This window comes from Catharus ustulatus, chromosome Z (assembly GCF_009819885.2).
Source record: "Catharus ustulatus isolate bCatUst1 chromosome Z, bCatUst1.pri.v2, whole genome shotgun sequence".
In the NCBI taxonomy this organism is placed as follows: domain Eukaryota; kingdom Metazoa; phylum Chordata; class Aves; order Passeriformes; family Turdidae; genus Catharus; species Catharus ustulatus.
In genome coordinates, this window is record NC_046262.2 from 44,495,364 (window position 1) to 44,505,235 (window position 9,872).

Here is a 9,872-nt window from a genome sequence, read left to right on the forward strand (position 1 = left end):
TCAAAAGGTCTGGCACAAGTATCTTAAGGGTTTGTGGAAGCTTGCTCAGCTTAACGAGTGTTACATGGACTCCTTTGCAGTGGACAATCAATTACAGCAGCAACTGTTGATTAGTGCTATTTTAACAACCATTACCCCTAGAAAAGCAACTTCTTGTTGGGGAAAGAGATGAAATGAGACATTTAATCTTATTTACTGTAACAACTCCACAGCACATGATCTGATTTTCTGAAACCATTTTAGGGTTACTATTTTATCACTGCAATGAAAGCTCTGATATACAGGTTAAAAAAGACACAGTAAAATATACAGAAAGAAAGCTGGAACACACACTCAAATCCTCATCTCATTTTCCTGTTTTTAATTTTTTTCTTTTACATGATGGGATATTCGAAACATTTCTAACTGTCTTCTCCCTTTTGTGATCAGCCACCATGTCCTCAAGACTTCCTACAGACCACAACACTCACAACACTGCACACCAAGCCACCAGTGAACTTCCAAAACACTCACAGGGTCAGAATTACTAGCAGGTTTCAAAATAAATATACTTTGTATGGTTATATGACAGCACAAGTAAATAGACAATTTTTTTTTTTTGCAAAACAGCCTCTGAATAAAAGATAATTTAATTGTCACATTTCTGGGGAAGCTACATACTGCAACAGTTTCTGAGTTCCACAGTTCCTCTGGTGCACAAATGCCATACAACATTACATGGACTGTGTGATGTAATTTGTAAGCTACTGAACTCTGGCCTACAGATATAGGGAAACTTCACCAGGAAGTGTCTTGAACACTGAGTAACTCAGACTTGCTAGCAAAATCATTTTAGACACCCAGACACTATATCTAGGTCCCAGTTTCTCACACAAGCTAATGGGAGATCCCAAATTTAAAAGAGCAGTGATGTAGCTATTGGCATGCAATGAAGTTTATGTACGTATATACTAAATTTGTACAGCAAATTATCGCACTGCTTTTTTGATGTGCTACTTATTTCATTAGCAGTTATAGTCATTTGCTTGATCATTTTCTGCGATTTAATCTTCAATAGTCACTTCCACCCTTCAAAAAACCCCATTATTATAGTAGAAATTTAATATTTAATGACATATTTTAAAGATGTATCTATATTTTAACACTGTAATAAAAACCCCTAATAATTATATCCATACCTTCGACGAGCTGCTACCAATTAGATCACCTAAGTAAAACACCTGACTAAATATGCCTTATGAATGAGGAAAAAGCAGCATCTAAACTCAGTTATTTCAGTGAAATATAGGGAAACACACTAGTATTACACTAACAGGTATTTCCTATACACTGATTTAAGTCTAAAAGGTGACTGTAAGCCCTGGAGGATTATGTAAGACCCATCACTATAACCATACTTAAAGCAAGCACTTAAGGCACCACTTTCTCCCAGGTTTTCTTTACATTTTTATTTTTTAACCAGTTATTGACATCTAGGAGAGACATATATATGCAACAGGCATGGGTCTCACTTAGGGTCTCACTTAAATTACTTATCAAGTTTTTATCTTGCAGACATGAAATAATCATGCCATTCATCAACCCAAGTTCAGAAACAAAACTGGAAAACTTACAGTTTAATGCATATCCAGCTTCAGAGTTAAATGCCACAGGGCCTCACGTTCTCCTGGAACGCTTTCCTATGGAAGAGTTACTGTTCAGGTAAGCGCATAGAGTGACACACACGCAGCAGCTGCCTGAAAACCACCCGCTCACCCCAGCAGACAAGCGCCACATTTCAAACCACCGCTGCTGAACGTTAATTTACCTCTCTAGCCGCGCACCAGTCATCGCTGCGGCACCCAGCGCCCTCCTTGCCCTGCCGGGAGGGCCCTGCACCCTCCGCGGCCCCGCGGGGCTCGGCACGGCGCTCGGGCACACGGAGGGAGAGAGGGAGGGACGGAGGCGCAGCGGCATTCCCGCCTCGCATCCCCGCCTGGCATCCCCGCCGCGGCACCACGCCCTGCCTGCCCGGGCACAGCGCGGCCCCGCCGCGGCACCTGCGCTCCCGCCGCACGGCGTTAAAGAAGAACCAAAAAAAATCCCACCAAACCCAACCCATCCCCCAAAAGCCTCACAACCAGCCAAAGAAAATTCAAAAAAAACCAAAAACCGCAAAACCCAGGAAACCCAAACCCCTCTTCTTTTTTTTTTTTAATCGCCCACCACAAAATGCGTCGCTCGCTGCTCTTTGTCCGAGCGTCAAGCGGGATTACGGCTGAGCATCACCCGCCGCGCCCGCGGCACTGCCCGCTCCCGAGGCGGCGCGGCCGGAGCCCACCCCGCATCGCCCCGCCCAGCACCGGCCCCGCCGCCCCCGGGCACCTCGCTCGGCCCTCGCTCGCCGCTGCCCGGCCGTGGGGCTGCCGGTGCGGGCAGCACCGGCGGCGGCGCAGCACAACGCGCCGATGGCTCCCAGCGGGCCCCCGGGAAAGGGAGTGGCCGCAGCCCAGCCCACCGGCAGGTACAGGGAAGGGCGGCGAGAGCGGCGATCCCCGAGCCCTGCCCGCCACTCACCGCTGCCCACGGCGGCGCCCGCTCCTTTGTGTGCCCGCCGCGCCCCGGCACCTCCGTGTCCCGCCGCCGGGCGCCCCGCGCCCCCTCCCGCCGCGCCGGGGGCGGAGGAGGACGCAGCCGAGATCCGCGGAGGAGGCCGCTACCGCCCGCCGGTCACATGCAGCGGGCAGGCGCGGCACAGGCTCCCGGCGGCTCCCCGGGAGCCCGGCCGGCAGCGTCCGAGGCGAGCTCGGTGGTGAAGATGGCGACCTCGCCGGCGCGAGCAAGGAATCCCCAGGCCGGCCCGCTCCGCTCCGTGCTGCCGGCTGGGCTGGGCGCGCCGGGGAGGGGAGGGGACAAAGAGCGGCTGCCGCTGCCCGTCAGCGCTATCGCTGAGCCGCCCGCTCCTCCTCCGCCGCCTGCGCGCGGTCCAAGCTCCGCCAGCTCCGCAGCGCTCCCGGCCCGGCCCGCTCCGCTCCCCCAGCGCTGGCCGTGCCCTAGGCAGAAAGCGCTGCCATCGCCACGGCCTTCACGAGTAGCGGAAAGCAGGTCACGAAAGCTGGTGTGCTGGCGGTTGGACTAGGAAATGAGGGGATTTGTCTTTTGACCCCCAGCAGTTGACAGCGGCAAGCTCGCGCTGCTTGTCGGTAAAATTTCTGCGTCCCACATCCCCCGTTCCCCCGTACACCCTTCAGTTGCTGGCAGAGAGGTGGTGAGTCATCAAGGTGCTCCACACCTGTAGCTGGTCTACTGATTTAAAAATAGGTATGGTGCCACTGCGTCTCCTGAAGAGAGCTATCTCAGCTCCGTTCCAACACACCATACACTGTCTTTTAAAGGTAAAAAATAAGGGGAAAATGCTGACTCTAATGTGAAACACCATGAACATGCCATAGCAGGTACTCCTTGCTGGGTGCAGATGTATGGCTGCAAGGTGTACCCAGTGACACTGTGTTCCTGTGAAACCGTGGTTTTTTACAGAGGGGCTTAGGTAGCTATCTCTTCTTGTGCATGACCTCTCCTGGTTTTGCGCATCATCCGTGGTTCAGTAGCATGAGTTAATGTGAAAGATACGGCTAAATACTTTTTTTTAATTGTCAGCATGTTTATGATTTATTATTTCTCCAGACTGTGTTTTTACAGTTTTGGATATTTTTTTAAGAGGGCTTTGTGCTCACCAATATACTTATGTCTTGTTTCCTAAGGACATAGTATAAGAAGTACCTCCATCAGGCATGCCCTGACCCTGATCTTCCTTTCAAGAGCCAGTCACTGAAAACCATTTTGAGCTCAGTACCCTGCAGATGTGTTTCTGCTGGGTTTAGATGATGAACACCCTTATGTACAACCCTAGAATCATCAAGGTTGGAAGAGATCTCTAAGATTGTCGAGTCTAACCATCAACAGCACTACCACTGTAACCCCTAAACCACTAACCCACATTATCCAGCACCAAATCCAGATGTCTTTTAATCACCTTCAGAGACAGTGACTCCACCACCTCCCAGGACAACCTATTCCAATGCCTGACATGCCCTAACAATGAAAAAAAAAGATTTCTAGTAGCTAATCTGATTCCCCTGTCTCACCTGAAGGCCATTTCCTCTGATCCTGTCACTGCAGGGACAGTAGAAGAGACCAACCCCCACCTCACTACAGCCTCCTTTCAGGGAGATGTAGAAAGCAATGAGATCTCCCCTGAGCCTCCTCTTCCCTTGACTAAATAAACCCAGCTACCTCAGTGACTCCTCATAAGACATGTTTTCTAGACTTTCAGGAGCTTTGTTGCCCTTTCCTCCAACACCCCAATGTCCTTTTTAAAGTAAGTGGTCCAGAACCAGACTCAAGGTGCAGCCTCAGCAATGCCATGTACAGGAGGATGACCAGTTCCCTTGTCCTGCTGGGCACACTATTCTTGGTTCAGAATTCATTGGCTTTCTTGGCCACCCAAGCACACAGTGGGTCACACTGAGCTGGCTCTCAACAAGCACCCCCAAATCCCGTTTTGCCAAGCAGCTCTCAGACCACTCCTCCCCCAGCCTGTTGTGCTGCATGGGTTTGTTGAGACCCATGTGCAGGACAAGGCACCTGGCCTTATTTTACACCTGCAAAGAATAGCTGCAATTGTTATTTCCATTCTCCTGACGATTATCATTACTGTTCATGGATTTTACTTCACAAGAATCCTGTTACACAGAGAAACTATTATTATCCCTGCTTTCAAGATGAGAAATTGAAGCATAAAGAGACAGTATACCTTGCCTCAGGTCATATATATATAGTATGTGGTAAAACCAGACACTTAATCCAGAATTTTGGTGCAGCTCCAGTTAGTTTAAAACCACAAGTTCGTTTTCTTTCTCAAGCTCTGTTCCTCAGGACTCCACTCGTGAAAAACTAATGTGAGAAGGAGCAAAACAATGTTGAAAAACACATGCTAAAAGAAATTTTGTTGAATGTGTGCAGAAAATAATGTGTTCTTACATGGAAATGTTGAGAGTAAACATATTTACACATAAAACATCAGCAGAAATATCTGGTTTCACAAGCATATGAACCAATCAGGGGAACATATGCAATTTGTGTTTCAGTATTGTACATTTATGGTATGTGATGTAAGAACTTCCGGTTTTTATTGGTTTCATTTCATGCAGGAGCAGGTGAATTGCAGAAACACCATAAAAATCTTTGGCCAAAACTTCTAGCCCAGTAATGACATCCTGAAGGACTGCCCACTTTAGTAACCCCATTATATTCTAAAGAGTTGTGGCATTTTCATCAAGCACTGTAATAACACAGTTTCAACTGTTCCCCATGGCAATTCCCCTCAAGGAACAGATATGTCAAAGAGCACGCACAGTCATCCGTGTTAGATACCTCTGGTACCACTTCAGAATTTCAGGCCTCTCCACTGTCATGTGTCTCAACAGACACTGGTGTGCCCAAAGTGACATTGTGTAGCCAGCAGCATAAGCCTGTAAGAAGCCAACCCCTTCAAACCAGGTCTAGCAGCAGAGTCAGAAGATTCAGCTGCATTGTGAAAGCATATGCCAAATTCTTGTTAGAGGACAGTCATGTGCCAGGCTTCTTCTGGCAGCAATGGTATGTATTCAGATGTCATCATTACTAACAGAGTACTAATCATATTGTGTGTGAGAACAAGCTCTGTGTAGAGCCAGCCATGCTTGCAAGTGAACTCAAACCTTCAGAAGATTGAACTGTGTTGAGCAAACATGCTCTGACCAGCAGTTTTTATTCTGCTTTTTTATGGTTAGTTCCTCAAAAGTGCTGTCGTGGTGCCTTTACCACTTTCCAAGTATCTCTCTCATGTCCTTCTGAGTAAATACTGGCAATTCTCCTGATTTCTTCTTCATGACAGTCTTGCCTGTATTACTGACTACTTTTACAAATTATTCTCCCATATCCAAAGATAGGCAAGAACTTTATCTTTCAGGAACCTCTTCCTCTCCTGCTGTCCTCAGGGCCTTAGGACAAAGCCTGGAAGAAATGGTCAGGCAGAAATAACTCAACATTTATATGAACCTTTCATGGTTCATATGACGTCCTTCCCACACTGTGGTCCAGAATTTTTCCTAGTTAACATACCAAACAAAACAGATAGAAAAATCTATTATTACTGGGAATGATGGTGTCTGTGAAAAAATAAAAGATTTCTTTTAAAAGGGAAAATTAGCTTATGATTCCAAATTTTAAAATGAGTTGTCTGCTTTTACAAATCAACAGTAAAATACACCCGCTAATTGTGACTAAATAGTTGTGTGTGAATATAACACTCACGAACACAGCAAGTATCCTCCGTTTCTTCTATAGCCATGTACATGTCAGTGAAGGTATGTACCAGCAATTAAAAGTGGTCAAGACAGCTGCTCACTGAGTTGCATTAGCTAGCCATATCTGCATTTCTCACCTGTGGCAACTGTCTGCCCTCGTACCTGCATAAGGAATTTTTTCATGGAAAGGTTAAACATTGGAATGTACTGCTCATGGAGGTAGTAGAGTCACCATCCTTGGAGATGTTCAGGAAACCACTGGGAGTCACACTCAGTGCCATGGTCTAGTTGGCAAGGTGGTGATCAGGGAAAGGCTGGACTCCATGATATTGGAGATCTTTTCCAAATTAATGATTCTGTGATTCATGATGGCACCCTAGGCAAACTTGTATTGTTTTGCAGCTTCCAGAGGCAGGGAACCAGAAATGCAGTCTGTTAATGTGGCTCAGCTAACAAGAGGCAATGTGTTATGGTCTGATTGCTCAGTTGGTTGCAAGGCTTGTGGTTTTGCAGAAGGAGACTCCAATCACAGCTGCCAGTTTTAAGCGGAGCTCAGCCCAGTGAAGGGGGATGGTGTGGGTGGAGCAGAAAGGCTAACTCCTTGCTTGTCTTCTTTTAGGATAAAATAGGAAACTGCTGAGGATATTCATTTTCCACTGCTTCCTCTAATTGGTTCTTCTCTGTAAACAAGCCAGGGTAAGGAAAAAACTTGTGCTTTTTTTCCAGATGAGGCAGAAGTTTCATCTAGAAGTCCCAACAAGCTCTCTTAATCTGTATGTGTTTTACATCCAAGTCCCTGTATGTGGCTTGATAACTACCCATGTGGAAGCTGATGCACCATACGTGCTCCCTTAAGGCTTTATAGGTTGCACATGTCTTTTTGTGAATTAGATCCAGACACCTGAAACACAAGCTGAGGTGCTCTTTCACCAAGTAGTGTGAAGCAGATTCACCACTCAACAAAAAATTGTGGGGAGAATGGAAAAGAATGTGTGTCCTCTTGACTCAGTAACTTCTCACTCGACATGTAAAGACCTGAACTTGGCAAAGTGGCTCAGAGCTTTTCTGCATAACAAAACGAAGATCCTTAAAAGAAACTCACCAAATGGAAACCCAACAGGATTTTCTCAGATAGTCATGCTGTTTCTCTCAGAAAGGAGCTTTGCTAAGTAGCTGCAGTGATGTAGTTGCTTCACTGTGAGCCTGCAATAAAGTATCTGCATACCTTCATTCATTGTCCTTTTTTTTTCTGCCAGAAATGAAACTCCACAAACAATAGCATTTTTTACACTTGCAAGGACCCTGAGGCAATTAGGTTTCTAATGTATTTTCTGTAACTTCCTTTGGTTTTTATTCTGGTTTTGGAAATCTGTAATTATTTAGCATGCATCTTTGTTTCCTCTCTCACCCTCTGGCTGTCTGGTCTGTTTAGGTTGCATATTTCTGTGATGTTTGTGCTATGTTTGCACATTGCCAGTGTTAAGCAACTCGCAATTTATTTGGCTTCTCTACTTGCTATTGTGATACAAATTATAAATAATTCCACACTTTTTTATAATCATTATCATTTCTGAAGCTCTAGGGATTAACTTCGGTTTCCTCTTAATGAAAATAAAGTTTTGCTGGGTTAACCAGAGACTGGGGACATTCCATTAGGCACAGTAAAAAGCAAGCTTTGCATTTTACAGGCTTTGCAACATGCTACTATGAAAACAGGTAGGATGGTCTGCAAATGGGAGGAAACACTCTGGAATCCTTTGTGACATCTAATTTTTCTTACTATTGCTGTTAATATTCCTAGTGCCTTCCTAATGGCACAGAAGGTTTTACAGACTTATCTCATTAGTGCTGCTACCTAGGTTCAAATATTTTCCAAGCAAACTTTTGTTCATCTGGGAAAAAGTCCTCTGACCTTTTAGTATCCAGCTAGCACTTTCTGAAAACTGGCATGGGTTTAGTTCTTTGAGTTAATTTTCCTGCTGCATTTTTTTTTTTCTTTTTAAATTGCCATTACCACTACACTTTTATACTGATTTGTTTTTTTTTCAATTCAACTGCATCAACTCTGTTCTGAACTGCAAACCAGGTGTATTCACATTCTAACCACTATTAAGCTGTCCCTGCAATAAACCAACTCCATGTAATTGAATATTAATAGCAAGTTGGCAAACATTTCTCTAATAACATTGTAAACTTCCATTGCTTTTTCTTACTTCAAGCTTTTTTTGCCCCATCACCAAAAAGAAAGGAACATCAAAACAAAACAAGCATTCCCTGTATGATCAGAATAATTCTATTTCTAGCTTCTGAAAAATAAAGTAGGATGGTGTATCCAGGGGTATTTTGTACTTGTAAGGTGAATTCTGTCATATCCATTAAATGTTCCCTGGTTCTTAAACACAGGGAAGTATGTAAACTCAGGGAACTCAGTCTGGTCCTGACCTTCAAGCTTGAATGACTTAGTGGAAGACATCACTGTCATCAGTGAGACCAGTTTTTTCACCTTGTAAAAAATTTCAGGTCTTAACAGAGGGTTGTGTGTGTTTGGGCACTTTTTCTTTATACCAGGGTCTTTCATGTTCAGTTCCGCCTTATAAAACACAGTGTATTTTTTCCTTTGATTTTTGTCTTTCTTCTCCTACACTGTTTATTGTAGCTAGTTAATTTAATCATTTAATGTTAGGCAAGTGAATACAATGTTACTCAGCTAATGAAAATGTAATCTAAAATGATGGGTCAACTCTGAAAGCCTCTTGCAGTAGTATTTGATGTGCTATCAATCACTCCGTTAAGATGCCTTCCTCATTTATGTAACTGGCAGTAAGTTGCATCAGCTCATACACTGTTGGTATTTTTGATCACTTGACAACCTGCTAGATTAGTTCGGAATTGTTTTCAGTCCTATGCCACCACAGATTGCCAACTTTTATTTTGAACAGGATATTCATATTCATGAGAAGAAAACAACCACCCTCAGCATCTGAACAGTGACTGTAAGCCTGAAGCATAAGCTTTGAACTTGCAACTGGGATGTCAGACAGTGATGAGTATGGGTGTTTATTTCATATCCACAGCACTGGTCAAAAGAGGTGGGGCTCACAACAGAACTAGTCAATGTGCTTGGAAAACCATACTGAGTTTTTCCTATAACAAGAATCCCACTAACAGCTAGCAGAGTTGGGAGTCTTTCAGAAAACTCTCAGGTCAAGCCAGAATGTATAAGAAGTCACCTCAAAAATTAAATTCAGCTGCTATTCACTCCCCTGAAAATGTGTGTGTGAGGTTACAGAGGGTTTTTTATCATCTTGCCATCAGCCTCACTGATTCATTCTCGGGAAAGGTGCAGTTTTGCACGTCCAGCTGCGCTGCTAGGCAGACAGAATTTGCCACAACAGGGCATGGGTCTGCACAGGCCTGCACCCAAACACCTGCCTTTTCATTCCTGAACCAAACAAGCCCACTGATAGCAAATAACATTGACAATGGTGTAGAAGAATGTTTTCCTGAAGCTGAAATGGATATTAATATCCATTCTGAATGCTAGTC

The 9,872-nt window shown here is 44.7% G+C and overlaps 1 protein-coding gene across 5 annotated transcripts in view; it reads right to left on the minus strand.

Moving 5' to 3' along the window:
* Nucleotides 1-2,641, minus strand: part of CDC42SE2 (CDC42 small effector 2) — a 92,157-nt gene extending 89,516 nt beyond the window's left edge. For 2 of the 5 annotated variants that reach the window (XM_033085796.1, XM_033085792.1), the window contains exons 1-2: nt 2,557-2,641; nt 1,614-1,679 (exon numbers count right to left, since the gene is read on the minus strand). The gene's annotated coding sequence lies outside the window, so the exon portion shown is untranslated. Of the gene's footprint in view, nt 1-1,613; nt 1,680-2,205; nt 2,307-2,364; nt 2,385-2,556 lie in introns of those variants that run through there. The other 3 variants (XM_033085795.2, XM_033085793.2, XM_033085794.2) reach the window with 2 other exon arrangements.
* Between the last annotated feature and the right edge of the window lie 7,231 nt (nt 2,642-9,872).